Genomic DNA, 19,763 nt, shown 5'->3' on the forward strand with positions numbered 1-19,763 from the left:
AAAAAGGAAAGTATCCAATCAAACTGGACTTTGGTAGATCACAAAATGTTTACAAATATAGTATAATAAAAGCATTCCAATGGAATGTGTCTAGGTTCGATTTACATTGCCTACTACTTTTAAAACTTGCCTTGTTGTGTGATATAAAAATGAAAAGAATTTGATTTTAGTTGTATTTGAGATATGTCATTGCATTTGATTTATCATTTCTGTTAATCAATTTTAGATGGATGAAATGTGTTATTTCAACATAAAACTAACATAAACTTACAAAAGGTGCATACACATTATAATGAAATCTGCTATCGTTACGACATAGCAAAATATACCATTCAGAATTTGTTTTCAAATGCAAATGCAAAAAAAAACAAACCAAACACCTTTTTTTGTCGCAGAGTTGTTTAATATAGTATGATATGAACATTAGAACACATGAAAATAAACTCTTCATAGATACCAGGACTAAATTTATTATATACGCCAGACGCGCGTTTCGTCTACAAAAGACTCATCACTGACGCTCGAATACAAAATAGTTAAAAAGGCCAAATTAAGTACGAAGTTGAAGAGCATTGAGGCCCATAATTCATAAAATTTTTGCCAAATACAGCTACGGTAATCTATGCCTGAGGTAGAAAAGCCTAAGTTTTTCAAAGAATTCAAAAATATGTAAACAGTAAATTTATAAATATAACCACATCAATGACAATTCATGTCAGCAAAAAAAGTGCTGACTACAGGGCTTGTGATACCCTCGGGGAAATATATTGTAACTATTTTGGTTGTTTACGTTTGTTTTTAACATATATGTAATTTGAACATGCAGGTCAAATACATACATTTATAACACATGTTAAATTAATTTGAAATTTAATTTGAATCAAGCAGATTTAGACTATCTACACAAATAAAGTGACATATTGTGAATGCTTGGTACGATCTTTTTTTTCATTATTTAAATGAGAAAGGGAAGGAATTGGAGTCCAAAGACTATTTTTCCCTTTGAAATATAAATTACAGAAACGCAAAAATATATGATAGTTGTTTGTATCCAATTCTATCCATGCTCAACAAAGTACAACTGACCTTTGCACCAAAAAGTGTTCAAATGAAACTGTAATAGATAATTCCATTACAAATCTTCTTTTCAGGAAATCATGAAACAATATAAAACGAGTTTTTAGTACGTGGATGCTGTAAAGAATTGTAATTGTATTAATAAACCACTTTATCGTTGCTGGAAATTCGCCAACTATTTGATTATCAGAAAATGACACCAGGATCATTAATTGTAAGAGTGTTGGGCCAAATAGATTTATTTTACTATTTTTATACTCTCATCGCGCGAAACAAATACCGGTATTCAATAGTACCAGTATGAAACTTTTTTGAATAAGTGATTTGTGATACGTTTCATGTGTTGAAAGCTTTATTTTCCTCACTTAAATATAAAAACTCACAACAAAAAGGTTTGGCATCCATCAGTATACATATCATGGTTAAAAGAAAAACAGAAGTTGTGTAAAAAGTAAATCAGTGTACCCGTATTAATAGTTATTATTGGTCTGGTAAATTCCTAAATGCTTTATTTGTTATTAAATGTTTAGTTAAAGTAAACAAAAATATCGAGCTCCAAGGAAAATCTCGTATGATCTCTTATCAAATGGCATTGAATTACATGATCAACTCCCATAGTCGGAACAAAGCAAGCACACAGTATGCACATTAGTTTAATGGTCACATTTACACGTTTTAAAATAGGTCGTATTATATGTCCGTATAATTAAACTACATTTATGTGAGTTATTTTTTATTATAATTCGTAATTTTGATTGGCTAACAGACATAAAACGTCATTCTAAAATAAACTTAATTTTAAAATATTAGAACGAAACATTTTCAATACAGCAAAACTGTCGTATTTCCCTTCCCCATACCAAATTAATTATTAAAATATAAAGCATGAACAGTAAATATGTAAGCTTGATATAATCTTAAACTCTAGATAATTAAACGTAAAGAATAATAGTTGAAACGTAAAATCAATACATTCAACCTTGAACTCGGTAAACTTTATTCTGTCGACAGCTTACGGGAAAAGATTTTGAAACATGAATATCAATAAAATAAAAAAACATTATATTTTTAGCCATTAGTAAAAGGCAACACTTTCATCTAAAAATAATGAACATGACGAAGGATTGAAAATTTAACAAAACGTAACAGCTTCCGTTATCAACAAACAAAAAGATGACGACAAACATTAAAGTTATGTAGCCAGCAAAACGTTAAATATACATGTTTATGGGTGACATTTTGCATTAATGGGAAATGCAGTTTTTTTCTAAGGCGACGATTGTTTTTTTTTATGTATAGCATGTACTTTATCAAATAATTATATTGATAGTTATCGGATGAAATGTTAGTCGCTGACTCAGTTCTCAATTTTATCACCCACTTTTGAATTGACATAATAAAGTTATACATTTGAGTTGTGATTCTTTTAAACAGAATAACATATTTGCCAAAACCTAATGTAAAAACCCCACCTCTAAATTTATCGTTCAACGTCGACCTAAACACTCATCGAAGATATCAGACATAGTTTGGTACACCAGACGGGAGTTTGTCTAACAAAGGTATAAGACACAGTTTGTACACCAGACGGGAGTTTGTCTAACAAAGGTATAAGACACAGTTTGGTACACCAGACGGGAGTTTGTCTAACAAAGGTATTAGACACAGTTTGGTACACCAGACGGGAGTTTGTCTAACATAGGTATTAGACACTGTTTGGTACATCAGACGGGAGTTTGTCTAACAAAGGTATTAGACACAGTTTGGTACACCAGACGGGAGTTTGTCTAACATAGGTATTAGACACTGTTTGGTACATCAGACGGGAGTTTGTCTAACAAAGGTATAAGCCACAGTTTGGTACACCAGATGGGAGTTTGTCTAACAAAGGTATAAGACACAGTTTGTACACCAGATGGGAGTTTGTCTAACAAAGGTATAAGACATAGTTAGGTACACCAGACGGGAGTTTGTCTAACAAAGGTATAAGACACAGTTTGTACACCAGACGGGAGTTTGTCTAACAAAGGTATAAGACACAGTTTGGTACACCAGACGGGAGTTTGTCTAACAAAGGTAAAAGACACAGTTTGTACACCAGACGGGAGTTTGTCTAACAAAGGTATTAGACACAGTTTGGTACATCAGACGGGAGTTTGTCTAACAAAGGTATAAGACATAGTTTGGTACACCAGACGGGAGTTTGTCTAACAAAGGTATTAGACACAGTTTGTACACCAGACGGGAGTTTGTCTAACAAAGGTATTAGACACAGTTTGGTACACCAGACGGGAGTTTGTCTAACAAAGGTATAAGACACAGTTAGGTACACCAGACGGGAGTTTGTTTAACAAAGGTATAAGACATAGTTTGGTACATCAGACGGGAGTTTGTCTAACAAAGGTATAAGACACAGTTTGGTACACCAGACGGGAGTTTGTCTAACAAAGGTTTAAGACATAGTTTGGTACACCAGACGGGAGTTTGTCTAACAAAGGTATAAGACACAGTTTGTACACCAGACGGGAGTTTGTCTAACAAAGGAATAAGACATAGTTTGGTACATCAGACGGGAGTTTGTCTAACAAAGGTATAAGACACAGTTTGGTACACCAGACGGGAGTTTGTCTAACAAAGGTATTAGACATAGTTTGGTACATCAGACAGGAGTTTGTCTAACAAAGGTATAAGACATAGTTTGGTACACCAGACGGGAGTTTGTCTAACAAAGGTATAAGACACAGTTTGTACACCAGACGGGAGTTTGTCTAACAAAGGTATAAGACACAGTTTGGTACACCAGACGGGAGTTTGTCTAACAAAGGTATAAGACATAGTTTGGTACACCAGACGGGAGTTTGTCTAACAAAGGTATAAGACACAGTTAGGTACACCAGACGGGAGTTTGTCTAACAAAGGTATAAGACACAGTTAGGTACACCAGACGGGAGTTTGTCTAACAAAGGTATAAGACACAGTTTGTACACCAGACGGGAGTTTGTCTAACAAAGGTATTAGACACAGTTTGGTACACCAGACGGGAGTTTGTCTAACAAAGGTATAAGACACAGTTAGGTACACCAGACGGGAGTTTGTCTAACAAAGGTATAAGACACAGTTTGGTACACCAGACGGGAGTTTGTCTAACAAAGGTATAAGACACAGTTTGTACACCAGACGGGAGTTTGTCTAACAAAGGTATTAGACACAGTTTGGTACACCAGACGGGAGTTTGTCTAACAAAGGTATAAGACACAGTTTGTACACCAGACGGGAGTTTGTCTAACAAAGGTATAAGACACAGTTTGGTACACCAGACGGGAGTTTGTCTAACAAAGGTATTATACACAGTTTGGTACACCAGACGGGAGTTTGTCTAACAAAGGTATTAGACACAGTTTGGTACATCAGACGGGAGTTTGTCTAACAAAGGTATAAGACACAGTTTGGTACACCAGGCGGGAGTTTGTCTAACAAAGGTATTAGACACAGTTTGGTACACCAGACGGGAGTTTGTCTAACAAAGGTATTAGACACAGTTTGGTACATCAGACGGGAGTTTGTCTAACAAAGGTATTAAACATAGTTTGGTACACCAGACGGGAGTTTGTCTAACAAAGGTATTAAACACAGTTTGGTACATCAGACGGGAGTTTGTCTAACAAAGGTATAAGACACAGTTAGGTACATCAGACGGGAGTTTGTCTAACAAAGGTATAAGACATAGTTTGGTACATCAGACGGGAGTTTGTCTAACATAGGTATTAGACACAGTTTGGTACACCAGACGGGAGTTTGTCTAACAAAGGTATAAGACATAGTTTGGTACACCAGACGGGAGTTTGTCTAACAAAGGTATAAGACACAGTTTGTACACCAGACGGGAGTTTGTCTAACAAAGGTATAAGACACAGTTTGTACACCAGACGGGAGTTTGTCTAAAAAAGGTATAAGACATAGTTTGGTACACCAGACGGGAGTTTGTCTAACAAAGGTATAAGACATAGTTTGGTACACCAGACGGGAGTTTGTCTAACAAAGGTATAAGACACAGTTTGTACACCAGACGGGAGTTTGTCTAAAAAAGGTATAAGACACAGTTAGGTACATCAGACGGGAGTTTGTCTAACAAAGGTATAAGACACAGTTTGGTACACCAGACGGGAGTTTGTCTAACAAAGGTATTAGACATAGTTTGGTACACCAGACGGGAGTTTGTCTAACAAAGGTTTAAGACATAGTTTTGTACACCAGACGGGAGTTTGTCTAACAAAGGTATAAGACACAGTTCGTACACCAGACGGGAGTTTGTCTAACAAAGGTATAAGACACAGTTTGTACACCAGACGGGAGTTTGTCTAACAAAGGTATAAGACATAGTTTGGTACACCAGACGGGAGTTTGTCTAACAAAGGTATAAGACACAGTTAGGTACATCAGACGGGAGTTTGTCTAACAAAGGTATAAGACATAGTTTGGTACACCAGACGGGAGTTTGTCTAACAAAGGTATAAGACACAGTTTGTACACCAGACGGGAGTTTGTCTAACAAAGGTATAAGACACAGTTTGGTACACCAGATGGGAGTTTGTCTAACAAAGGTATAAGACATAGTTTGGTACACCAGACGGGAGTTTGTCTAACAAAGGTATAAGACACAGTTTGTACACCAGACGGGAGTTTGTCTAACAAAGGTATAAGACACAGTTTGGTACACCAGATGGGAGTTTGTCTAACAAAGGTATAAGACACAGTTTGGTACACCAGACGGGAGTTTGTCTAACAAAGGTATAAGACACAGTTTGGTACACCAGATGGGAGTTTGTCTAACAAAGGTATAAGACATAGTTTGGTACACCAGACGGGAGTTTGTCTAACAAAGGTATTAGACATAGTTTGGTACACCAGACGGGAGTTTGTCTAACAAAGGTATAAGACATAGTTTGGTACACCAGACGGGAGTTTGTCTAACAAAGGTATAAGACATAGTTTGGTACATCAGACGGGAGTTTGTCTAACAAAGGTATTAAACATAGTTTGGTACACCAGACGGGAGTTTACCTAACAAAGGTATTAGACACAGTTTGGTACACCAGACGGGAGTTTGTCTAACAAAGGTATTAGACACAGTTAGGTACATCAGACGGGAGTTTTGTCTTATCAAAGATATTAAACATAGTTTGGTACACCAGACGTCTCAAGAAAAGTATCAGACATAATTTGGTACACCAGACAGAATATTTATCTCATCAAAGGTATTATACATAGTTGGGCACACTAGACCGGAGTGTTGTCTCATCAAAGGTATTATACATAGTTGGGCACACTAGACCGGAGTTTTGTCTCATCAAAGGTTTTAGACATAGTTTAGTACACCAGAAGGGAGTTTTGTCTTATCAATGATATTAGACATAGATTGGCACGCTAGATGGGAGTTATGTCTTATCAAAGGTATTAGACATAGTTGGGCACACTATACCGGAGTTTTGTCTCATCAAAGGTTTTAGACATAGTTTAGTACACCAGAAGGGAGTTTTGTCTTATCAATGATATTAGACATAGATTGGCACGCTAGATGGGAGTTATGTCTTATCAAAGGTATTAGACATAGTTGGGCACACTAGACCGGAGTTTTGTTTCATCAAAGGTATTATACATAGTTGGGCACACTAGACCGGAGTTTTGTCTCATCAAAGGTATTATACATAGTTGGGCACACCAGACAGGATATTTGTCTCATCAAAGGTATTAGACATAGTTTTGTACAACAGACGGGAGTTATGTCTCATCAAAGGTATTAAACATAGTTTGATACACCAGACAGGAGTTTTATCTTACCAAAGGTATAAGACATAGTGTAAAAGTTATCAAAGGTACCAGGATTATAAAACAGAAGGGCGTTTTGTCTTAACAAAGGTATTAGACTTAGTTTGGCACGACAGACGGGAGTTATTTTTCATCAAAGGTATTAGACATTGTTTGGTGCACCAGATGGAAATTTTGTCTTATCAAAGGTATTAGACATAGTATGGTACATCAGACGGGAGTTTTGTCTTGTCAAAGGTATTAGACATAGTTTAGTACACCAGAAGGGAGTTTTGTCTTATCAATGATATTAGACATAGATTGGCACGCTAGATGGGAGTTATGTCTTATCAAAGGTATTAGACATAGTTGGGCACACTAGACCGGAGTTTTGTCTCATCAAAGGTATTATACATAGTTGGGCACACTAGACCGGAGTTTTGTCTCATCAAAGGTATTATACATAGTTGGGCACACCAGACAGGATGTTTGTCTCATCAAAGGTATTAGACATAGTTTTGTACAACAGACGGGAGTTATGTCTCATCAAAGGTATTAAACATAGTTGGGCACACCAGACAGGATATTTGTCTCATCAAAGGTATTAGACATAGTTTTGTACAACAGACCGGAGTTGTGTCATCAAAGGTATTATACATAGTTGGGCACACCAGACAGGATATTTGTCTCATCAAAGGTATTAGACATAGTTTTGTACAACAGACGGGAGTTATGTCTCATCAAAGGTATTAAACATAGTTTGATACACCAGACAGGAGTTTTATCTTACCAAAGGTATAAGACATAGTGTAAAAGTTATCAAAGGTACCAGGATTATAAAACAGAAGGGCGTTTTGTCTTAACAAAGGTATTAGACTTAGTTTGGCACGACAGACGGGAGTTATTTTTCATCAAAGGTATTAGACATTGTTTGGTGCACCAGATGGAAATTTTGTCTTATCAAAGGTATTAGACATAGTATGGTACATCAGACGGGAGTTTTGTCTTGTCAAAGGTATTAGACATTGTTTGGTACACCAGATGGAAGTTTTGTCTTGTCAAAGGTATTAGACATTGTTTGGTACACCAGATGGAAGTTTTGTCTTGTCAAAGGTATTAGACATAGTTTAGTACACCAGAAGGGAGTTTTGTCTTATCGAAGGTATTAAACATAGTTGGGCACACCAGACGAGAGTTTTGTCTTAACACAAAGGTATGAGACATAGTTTTGTACATCAGACGGGAGTTTTGTCTTGTCAAAGGTATTAGACATTGTTTGGTACACCAGATGGAAATTTTGTCTTATCGAAGGTATTAAACATAGTTGGGCACACCAGACGAGAGTTTTGTCTTAACACAAAGGTATGAGACATAGTTTTGTACACCAGACGGGAATTTTGTCTTTTCAAAGATATAAGACATAGTTTGGCACAACAGACGGTAAATTTGTCCTATCAAAGGTATTATACATAGTTTGAAACACCAGACGAACGTTTTGTCTCATTAAAAGTATCATTTAAAATTTGGTACACCAGACGGGTTTTTGTCTCATTTAAAGAGGGACGAAACACACCAAAGGGACAGTCAAACTCATCAATCTAAAATAAACTGACAACGCCATGGCTAAAAAGGAAAACGACAAACAGACAAACAATAGTACACATGACACAACATAGAAAACTAAAGAATATACAATACGAACTTAAATGTTTAAGACAAAATTTGGTGCACCAGACGAGAGTTTTGTTTCCAAAAAGGTATCAGAAATAGTTTGGTACACCAGAGGAAAGTTTTGTCTCATAAAAGGTACCAGAAATAGTTTGGTACACCAGACTTGAATTTTGTCTACAGTTTTCTCAAAAGTTGCTTTCAATAAACTAAATCAAAAATGAGGTAAAAGAGAACTGAAACTCGATATAACAAAACAGTGTGCAAATTGTGATCTACTAATAAGGGAAGATAATCCTTTTATCTTTTTTTTTAATAATTTAACATTTTATATAAACAGTAAATTTTATAGAAAGAGGTCCTTGATCGAAGTTCTTGAGGATGGTTCAATTTAAGTAAAATGAGTATTGTTGATAATCAGATTATTTCCAATTGAAAAAAATCAAACTATTGAACTTAAATTGTTTCTTTCAATAAGTTTATAATGTTATGTTTTACTTAAGAATTGAAATTTACAAGTTTAGTCGTTTCGTCTGTTTCACACCGAGTCACTCTAACCACATTACAAAGCATTTGTCAAAAGCTATTGGAAAACTGTTTTCAAAAGAAATGCATTTATCAGTTCTTTACTTCCAGTTTGAGCGTTTCCTTACAACATAGAATTGACATTTCAGTCTTAGTGATTGATTTAGCGCCAAATAATAACACGAAAAATTCCGATAAAAATAAATCATCAAAGTGTTTTACTAACTCATTAGACATATTCAATTGCAAGCTTCCAAGGATAATACCAGAAGGACACGTGAAAGTTCCCGTAAAATCTCGACAAAACAATACTTTACTTCATTTGAAACTCTGATTTATTAGATTTTCTGACGAAAGTTGCTGATTTATTCATCTGACTATTTATTAAAGCTTTGCAGTTTAATGTTTCATCGAAAATTGACAAGAAATAATGAAATAATTACAAATAAATTTTGCAACATATGTCATCATAATTCATGTTTCTGAACAGCTTTCAGAGTTCTACTTAGACGTTTCTATCATTTGTATCTTTGTAGCATTTTTAATATTCCCTCTGTGACCTTCTTGAAAAAAGTCTGTATTTAATAACAGTGTTAGTTTATCATTTTAATCATGCATTAATTAATCTATTTGCTAAACTAGGTTACATTTTACTGCAATATAAGGTTATTTTTTTTAATCGTGCATTTCAATAGAACCGACATAACTTGGACACAAAGAAAAAAAATGAACTTCTATACGTAATCAGTGAAATCATTTATATACAATACAAGTCTCGCATATTCAATTCTATAGCGAAGTTGCTGATTGCAGGATATAGTATCTCATGGTTTAGAAATTTGAATTAAAAATATTCGTCCAAAATACTATCATAATGAGAGCAACAAGTTTATACCGATTTACGGAGAAAAATACAAAGTTTCTATTTAACCGAGTAAGTCGAACTGATCAGGTTAGAGTTTTAGGTAGATTGTATAGAGATAGCTTTAAAAGAACAAGTGATCAATTTGTTTTTTGGAATTCGCTAGTGTAAAGGTATAAAATGGCTTATGTATCAACACATTTTACATCTGGCATTATAAGATCTGTGACTGTTGTTCAAAGTTAGCAAATGTACCAGTAACGCTCAGTGACGATAAGTGACGCTCAAATTAGTAAAGTTTTAGAGCCAAACAAGTACAAAGTTGAAGAACGTCGAGGACATAAAGTTTCAAAAAGTTGTGCCAAAGGTAATCTATGTCTGGGATAGGAAAATCATTAGTTTTTCGAAGAATTCAAAGCTTTATAACAGGAAATTTATAAAAATTATCATATAATTGATATTCATGTCAACACAGAAGTGCTGACTACTGGGCTTGTATTACTTTTGAGGACGAAACGTCCACTAGCAGTTGCATCGACCGATTGTTGTAAATAGTTATCAAAGGTACCAGGATAATAATTTAATACGCCATAAGTTTCGTAAAAATAAGACTCATCGTTAAAATCGAAAACCGGCTAACTACTTGTACAGTTGTTCATATATTTTAACTCAATAAAAAAGCAACGACAAACAGCATATATGTATCTAGACGAAACAAGCTAAAAAAATTAGAAAAATAAAAACCGATGAAAAAACAACACTAACAACTAACTTTAACTTACTTGATTTAGACAGTAAGCATAAACTAACTTGCCTGTAATATCTATGTATTGACCATTAGTAATATCCGGTAATAAATTTCAATTAAACCTATGCTGAATTTGACTTACTGCGTCAGTAATGATATCATACTGATGTCATATCTGCACACTGTGATGACGAAAATTATAATTGTGAGTTTGTTTACATAATTTTGCCTAAGACATAGCATAACAAATATATTAATTATACCCATCGATGGGTGGTTTTTCGGTGATCTAACCCCTGGGGGGGGATGTCTTTAAGCAACCGTAGTTAATTATTGTTCTATTCTCACAAGGACGACATAATTAAAGCAATAAACATAAAAAACATTGGGAATCGCATGAATTTCAAAATGACACTGTGCGTCAACATGGTATATAGAAACTTACTGTCCAACATTTGCACTGCCCATATTTTAGTGTCTCTTACTCAAATATGAACATTTTCTTTTGCCATATGTGTGTGTACACCTATGATGCATTACATTTAATTTACATTATCAAGATAAAAACTGTGCATATTTGAATAACAAAAAAAGGCTTTAAGTTATAATACGTATACTGAACAAATGCTGACATTGTGAACTTACATTATAAATCTCATAAAACATCAGCTTATTTTTAAAATTTTCAGAAGAAGCAACACTTTTTGTTTTACAATTATTACTATTTGTTTAATTTTACAGAATTTCGGGATTTTTTTTTATTTACAGATACCGGTTGTTGGTTACAGCTTCTGCTTCAAATTTCACCAGTTTTTAAGGACAATGAGAGTAGATTTAAAGCATCATTTACTTTTGTCTGAGTTTCTCGAAAAACAGTAAACCAAAAACGTCAGTCATTTTGACCCCTTCCATATCAGTCTTTTAAACTTAATGTTCTTGACATAACGGGTCAGTGAACTAGCGGTTATCAGCTGACAAACATCTGCAGAACCTGCAGTGTAGCTCTGATTCTGCAGTCTTAAGTTTTGATATTGACGTCAACTACTGTATGAATCAATGAAAAATCCTATCAGAAATTAAAGGTTGATCGTTAAAGTATTTGAACTGTATAATGTTAATTTTCCTTATTTTTTTTTTATATTTTATAGGAATAAATCTAAAGCAGAAAATATTGATCGCCGGAATTTTGGAATAGTATTAACAGAAAAAGAGGATCAAACTATATTCTATGAATGGTAAGTATTTATTATTATGTTTCTTGCTTAATTTGAGATCTACTCCGTAATAGTCGTCTAATAAGTAAATTTACCGATTCTTTCCTATGCTCTTATAGTAACATCTTTGACTGATCTTTTATTTTTGCATCGTGAATGATGAATGTTTTAATATACAACCTCTGTTGTCTCGAGTAATTTTGAATTTAAATTATCGAATGTTGTTTTCTCTTGTCGTTTATGTATAATATCCTTAAGAGATCTGCAATATTTATTTTACAAACACTGATGTATTATTTGTTATAACAATAAAGATCTAGGCGAACATTCAGGCCATTGCTTAGCCGTATTTTGCACAACTGTTTGGAATTTTGAGTCCTCAATGCTCTTCAACATTGTACTTGTTTGGCTTTTTAACTTTTTTTTTATCTGAGCGTCACTGATGAGTTTTGTGTAGACGAAACGCGCGTCTAGCGTATTGAATTATAATCCTGGAACCTTTGATAGCTATTTACACCACTGGGTCGATGCCACTGCTGGTGGACAATTCGTCTCCTAGGGTATCACCAACCCAGTAGTCAGCACTTCGATGTTGACATGAATATCAATCATATGGAGTAGGTTCTTTTTGGTAGACGGTTTCCGTCTTAAACGGAAGTGGCCGCATTCGTGTTCATTCTTGATATTGAAATGTAAGCTGTGTTTAATGATAATACATGACATATATAAAGGTCGAGGATGAAAACGGATGCGGCCACTTTCATTGTTTACAAAAACCATCTGAAAAGTGACCGTTTTTGGCATATTTGACAGATTTCTCATATTTAAGGTAGAATCACAGCCTTTTTTAATGAGTGAATCAGTTAAAATCTTTCACAAAAAATAATTGAATCAATTAAAATAGACATTTAAGTATTTAAAAAGTGTCCAAAATCATTCGTCAAATAAACTTGAAATTGGAGGCCAAACCCGACCCTTACCGGACCTACTCCTTTCCTGTTACAAAACTTGATTTTTTTCGAAAAACTATCGATTTTCTTATCCCTTGGATAGATTACCTTACATATATTAGGCACCATATTGTGGAATTTCGGGTCTTCTATGCTCTTTAACTTTGTATTTGTTTGACTTTATAAGTAGTGTAATCTGAGCGTCACTGATGAGTCTTACGACACTCGCGTCTGCCGTATTAAATAATAATCATGGTACATTTGATAACTATTTACAGAATATATACACACCCCAACAGTTTGACAAAGGTAGAACGTGCAAAATAACATTAACGGTACCAATGTTCCTGCACCACACTCATTACTGCAATCCTGATACCATTGGTGTTTACTCTAACTTGGGCATTGTTTTTAGGCAAATTGTGTTTTATCTTCCACGTTACAATCTTTGAGTAGTTTATCTGAACATTATCTCCATTTCATGTAACTTTATATGACGAAATTATATTTTAATCAAAATCTGTGAAAGTTATTTATATACCTGTTCGCGATTCTTTATGAAGAATGGTTTGAATATACAATAGATTTCAAAGGTTGTTTATCACAGTTTACAGTGGTGCTCTCAGGTTTTTGGGTAACTAAGATATAAATGAAAAATACTTAAGGCTGTGTTTGCATTCAAGTACGGTCAGAATGAAGCCGTAGAAGCCCATGCATTGAGAGTGCCCTGATCTTTGTACCTTAGTACAATAAATATTTTAGTGAGTCTTTAGTTGGCATGCCTACATTTTATTCCAACATAACATTATTTTCCAAAAGCAGTTCCAACTCCAAGCCGACCCACTTTGAATGCGTTATTATGAGATTATTTTAACCTCTTCTTCTATGATATCGTGGCAACACTGCATTCACAATTGAACTGAACTAAGCGCAGGTAGTATTGCAACGATGTCAAAGGAGCAAGGGTGATTTATATGGATAAATTAACGCTAGTAGACACTAGTTTATTTTTGAAGGTTTGTCGTACCTCAGGTTTAAATATTTATATCAAAGTTAAACCACCTAAAATATCAATGCTCTAAAAAGTCATACATCTGAAAACTATAGTAGAAAACAGAAAGCCATTATGGCAATAGAAGACAGTTTCTTCATTATTTTTTATTCTGAATCCAATAATCAAACCAGTTCTAAACGCCTCTTCTATTCATCGTGAGTATTTCTCGATATTTTAATTCTATATTTCAAGTTGTTGTTTTAAATTTGAAATAACAAAAATAGTATTGTAAATGCGTTGACTGAATCTGATAAAAGTAATAACGACCATTGTAATGCCAGTTCGATTACTGTTTAATATGACGGCTTCATTACAATGTAATGTCTTCAAGTCTTGACAAGGCAATTGGAGTCGAGTTTCAAATTACATTCTAATGTATAAGAAATTAAATGTCAAAAGTTCCCAAAATAAATCACATGTATAATTAAGAAAAGTTGAAGACATCTGATAACTTTAATTAGTTCTATGTTACAATGCCGTTTCGACCAGATACACTAATGGTGAACATTTTTATTCTGATACTTCTAGGTAACTTATAATCAGGGATCATTATTTCTTACTTATAACGCAGTCAATCAGTGCTGTCTACAGTACATAGCAAAACTGTTCTGAAATAACTCTTATTTCATTAGGGGTTTTGGAATAAATAAGATTGAGATTTGTTAAATTTAGATACTTTTCTTGTTAATAGCATGTGCACATTTTATATGGTATGATATACTTTGCATATTAACTTGTAGTACTATTATTTAAAGTACTGTCGTATTTGAAATTGGTTCACTCGGTAGGTGTCAACATGATAGCATATAGTAGCATCATATCACGCTACAAGTATGGCTTACCGATATTATTTGAAGGATTCACTATAAATAGCATGTGATAACAGTAGTGTCAAGATGCATGACAAGACGATAATAAAAATAACATTGGCAAAAAAAAGAAGGAAACACGTGAAAAGGCAATTTTCATTTTCCCTCTGGTACAGGCGTATATATATATATATAATATAAATGATTATGACTAGTTGTGTCAGTAGTTAAACGGATTTTTTTTTCATTTTCTAAATTCGGAGCTTATTGAACCATAGGAATTAAATCGTAGGTGATATTGATTGCTTGTTGCTAGTTTAACGTCCAATGAACTGTGTGTTTTAAGATTATACCACAGGGATGAAATGGTAATTAACTTTAAGATAGCATGCATATTAGTTATAATTGAGATTGTCCTGCATGTTTTGTAATTGTTTAATATCAATTAAAAGGTCAAGGAAATGTTAAATTATAACCCGGAAAACTATTTTTATTCGTGTGGATGCCCCAGAAAAGCATTAAAAGCAAAACATATTGTGCAATTTGGTTTCTTTAAGCTGTAAAAGCATCTCGTAACAATTATGCATATTTGTCTTAAAAAAACCTTACACAAATATTCTAAAAAATTAACACCGAGTAAAACAAGTCTTCTCATTAAGTCAATATCACAGCGTTTATTTTGTGCAATGTGAACACACCATACTTTGACATTTTCATTAACGTGCGTAATACCACAGGAAAGATAATTAAAAATAACACATCCACACGGACATAAAAGTAAAGGACGATAATTGTATATTTACGTTACGACACCGAACGGGTTTAGTGTTCGCATACTGACGGACGTACCTTATAACATAAAACAAATGTGGTATAAATTGCCATTAGCATCAACCAAAGACCAATTGACAAAATTACTTGCTTCTGATTTGCAACAGGCAAATGCAAAATGTGTCGGTGGTTAAACATGTCTGTGGGATAAAGTGGGAAACTTCAAGTTGAAAAGGAGAAAAGACAATTTAAATGTTTGAATTTCAAGTTTGAAATGAGAAATGCCAACTTCAAGTGGGAACGGTTAAATAAATTTACGGAACTGATAAATTTTAAGTTTGAAAAAAGAATCTTTTTAATAACAAGATACTCTTTTGGTCATTCCTACGATACCTATGCTGATTGACTGCTAGTCACCGAGGGTATTATTAGCTCAGTAGTTAACGCTTAGTACTGACAGGATTTTACCAAGAAACCATAGTTTCAAATCCCTCAATCAGTGATGACCTTTGGCGACCTTATTTGTCATGTACCACTTAAACATTATTATCTTTGAAATGTGTCCTGATTGATAAAAAAAAATGCAAATTATTCTCCTGAAGGGTAACGCTTACGTATGATTTTTATGGTTGAATAAATATTATGTTATTAAATAAAAGACTTGTGACAAATATTTCTTAAATATTCAGGACAAGAACAAATTAGCAGGTGATAAAACAAGTACATGAGGCTTGAAAGTTGGTCGACTGGGTTGAAAAACAGGCACTGTATTACGGGGTAATTTGAAAATGACATTTTACAAAATCAACAAGTCACCATCGGACTCATGTAAAAGTTTTTGCATAGATTCTTAAAGATTCATAGTTTTTGACTATCTCCAACACGATGTTTTAAATAAAACTTCCAATTCTGGTTGGACAAAGTAACAGAGCAAATTGAATAGAAGAAATAATTAGTCACCATATTTCTATACCTAAGTCAATCCATTGTGGTCATTGCGAATGAGTGAATTGTTCAATTTGTTCAACTTAATTAAACATAATTTGTATGTAGAAATTGCAAATAACATTAAATGTGACAAAAATACATTTCTTTTAACAAAAACTGGGCGGTAATTAAAGGCAACAGTATTATACCGCTGTTCGATAGTCATAAATCGATTGGGAGAAAAAAAACCGGGTTTAAAACTAAAACTCGGGGAAACACAGGAAACATAAGAGGGACACTACGAAATAACAAAAACAATGAAGTGCAACAAAAAACCAAACGACACACACAGAAACGAACTGTAGGATAACAACTGCAATTTTCCTGACTTGGTACAAGACATTTCAAGAAAAAATGGTAAGACGTGTTCAGTATGTATGGGTATCGATAATTGTAGACAACTCTCAATCTAATACAATAATAAATCCTTTTGTAGTGCTGTCATAGGAATAACCATATCGCTAAATTCTGTAAATGTAAATGAAACATCACATTTTAGCGCCAAAGATATGAATTGTATTCTTAATAGTGGCCATAGGTGGGAAGACCATCACTTTGAAATAATTAGGTAACACCTGCTTGGGTGAAATTCTTAGAATGTCCTCCAGTTCGTTTACCGATGTGAAATAAATTGAGATTTGATACTGATATTTCCAATAAGAACATCAAAAATATTATTTTAACGTTACTATAAAAGTTAACATTTCATGTGTAAAAATGTAAGCCACTTTAAATGACGTTTTATTATTATTATTATTTTTTTATTAATAAGAGGAAGTTAACTGTTGCTCATGTACCTTGAAATTTTAGAAAATCTTTTGTATGTATTCGCCATTCCATGCGAAAGACCAGTCCACTCATTAACAAAGTTTTATTGGCATCTGAAATAAGCTTTCCGACAAGAAAAAAGTTCACAAATAGTAGGCATCTTATTATATTTGTAAATATCGTCCCTATTATTATTGTTGTTTGGCTATAATGACAGATGGTGTTGCGCATAGTAAAGTTTTCTACCCAATGAACAAGTTTAAGTAGCTGTGTTTGAAAACGCCTTACAGAATAATGGGTCCTCCATGCTCTTTCGTCGTTTTTTTTTATTCAAGGGTCTCGGATGAGAGTCATTTGTACGCAACATGCTTATCCTTGTATCTATGATGAGTTTATCCATACGTTTTTTTTCTTATGAAATTCTCATGTATGCTTTGGGTTATCCTTCAGATTGTAAGCATTGTACCTTCTCAAAGATGTGTTATTGAATACAGCCAATAGTTTTCTTTTTTTCTTTCGACGCCCTCTTTTGTGAAAGAATTAAGAAAACTTATTACTTTGATGGTTGAACAGCAAGGAGGAAATTTAATGAATTCTATAACATCTGTCACGTTATTACAACCACTGCTGAAAATAATAGAAACCAAAAAGTACAAATACATTCATTAACAGTATAATAACCTTGTTATACGATTTCAAATTATATATTTGTCTTTAATCTTTGTTTACCAGGGTGTGTGCTATTGTTTTGAATGTGGTGGCGGAAGGAATTGATTTTTTTAAAAATATATATCGCCTGTTTAATGATTTGTACAACCTGTGGGTCAATACAATTGTAGTTTAATGTTTTATATTTATGGTATTTACAAGCTCAGTAGTGTTGACATAAAATATGACTTACGTGGTTAGTTCCTATCAATTTAACGTTTGAATCGTTCGTTATAATTTTTTTTAACTAAATTAGACACAAATCTTCCTTAATGCAATTCAAATGTTTGACCTAGATGGTACTCTCGCAGTTATGGTTCAAGTCTTGTATAGAAGAAACGCGCTCCAGGCGCATTTATAAATATAATAAGATGTGTGATAAATGTCAATGAAACAATTTACTATCAGAGTTAAAAGAACAACAAGTGTGTACATAAATGCCGAGTAATGTACGGCCTTTATTATTGAGCGAAACCGATACAGCGTAGTAGGTTATTAAAGACCATCAATGACAAAATGTGAAACAATTCAAAAGAGATACCAAACGTCCTGATTTATGTTTATCTTAAACAATCAATTCAGATTTATGCTTAACCAGCAAAAGGAAAATCAAATAGCACAGTCAGCAACAAGCGTCAATCACCGAATAACAGGCTATATATGTGGATAGACAGATAAAGTTATGACGGAACAAAACATGGTTTTGAGTTCTGAACCCTACTGCTAACCTTGGGCAGTGGTGTTATAGCACAAAATGCAAAACAAACTATAAATATCAGCTGCATGAAGCGTAACAGATTGGCACTAATGATGATCACTAGGTTCCTATATAAGATAAAATGCAGTTACTGACAGGTAGTTCAAAGTGTATTTCAGCTAATACATATACCATGTTTTCGAGACTTTTCAGTACACATCCAATGTAATAAGAGTTTTAAAAAAGTTTCGAAAACATTACCTTGTGCACAGCCAAAATATAAGTGTTGGAATTATGTAGAACCAACAGTGCTAATAAGATATATTGATGTATAGCTACTCATATTTCATAATATTTTAATTTATTAAAAACCAATGATAGTACAGAAGAAAACAATATTCAATGATCCCATGATCACTAAGGTGTGATGTTGATATTTACTCAAAAGCTCAATACGTTTACATTGAGGGCACCTGCATTTACGGGCTCAGCAGTAACATATATTGTAAACAAAGTCAGTATATATAAGGTTTTGTGTATTTGCAACAAAACTTTATGAAAATCGAAAAGATTGTAAACCATCCCAATAAGGTGTGTCAATTCCGAATTCATCCCACCACTTGTCTATGAAATGTTCATTTACATTGTACCAATTCAGGAATGTGGCAGTCGATTCGTTTATCTTAAGTTTTGTTTGCATTGATGAGTTTTTAACTTTCAACCTCCTCTCGTACTTTGTTACATGAGCATATCTACTAATATTTCAATCATAAATAAAGGATAGCTAGGATACACATGTTATTAGACAGTTTCTGTGTTGATTTAAAGTTTAAGTTATGTTTCTTACTAATGAACGTTCATACAAATTTAAAGGATTTTCTTACCGATTACCTTAGCTGTATTTGGCACAACTTTTTGGAATTTTGGATCCTCAATGCTCTTCAACTTACTTGTTTGGCTTTTTAAATATTTTGATATGAGCGTCACTGATGAGTCTTATGGAGACGAAACGCGCGTCTGGCGTACTAAATTATAATCCTGCTACCTTTGATAACTATATACACATATATAGTAAAACTATCTACACATTAAAGTTTACACGTATTTGCATGTAACGGTA

General features: G+C 33.7%; 1 protein-coding gene across 1 annotated transcript in view; it reads left to right on the forward strand.

Annotated features, from left to right (window-relative positions):
- Positions 1-19,763, forward strand: part of LOC134706689 (5-hydroxytryptamine receptor-like) — a 57,723-nt gene that overhangs the window by 21,588 nt on the left and 16,372 nt on the right. The window contains exon 2 of the mRNA XM_063565856.1: positions 11,834-11,920. The gene's annotated coding sequence lies outside the window, so the exon portion shown is untranslated. The remainder of the gene's footprint in view (positions 1-11,833; positions 11,921-19,763) is intronic.

This window comes from Mytilus trossulus, chromosome 2, assembly GCF_036588685.1.
Source record: "Mytilus trossulus isolate FHL-02 chromosome 2, PNRI_Mtr1.1.1.hap1, whole genome shotgun sequence".
Classification (NCBI taxonomy): domain Eukaryota; kingdom Metazoa; phylum Mollusca; class Bivalvia; order Mytilida; family Mytilidae; genus Mytilus; species Mytilus trossulus.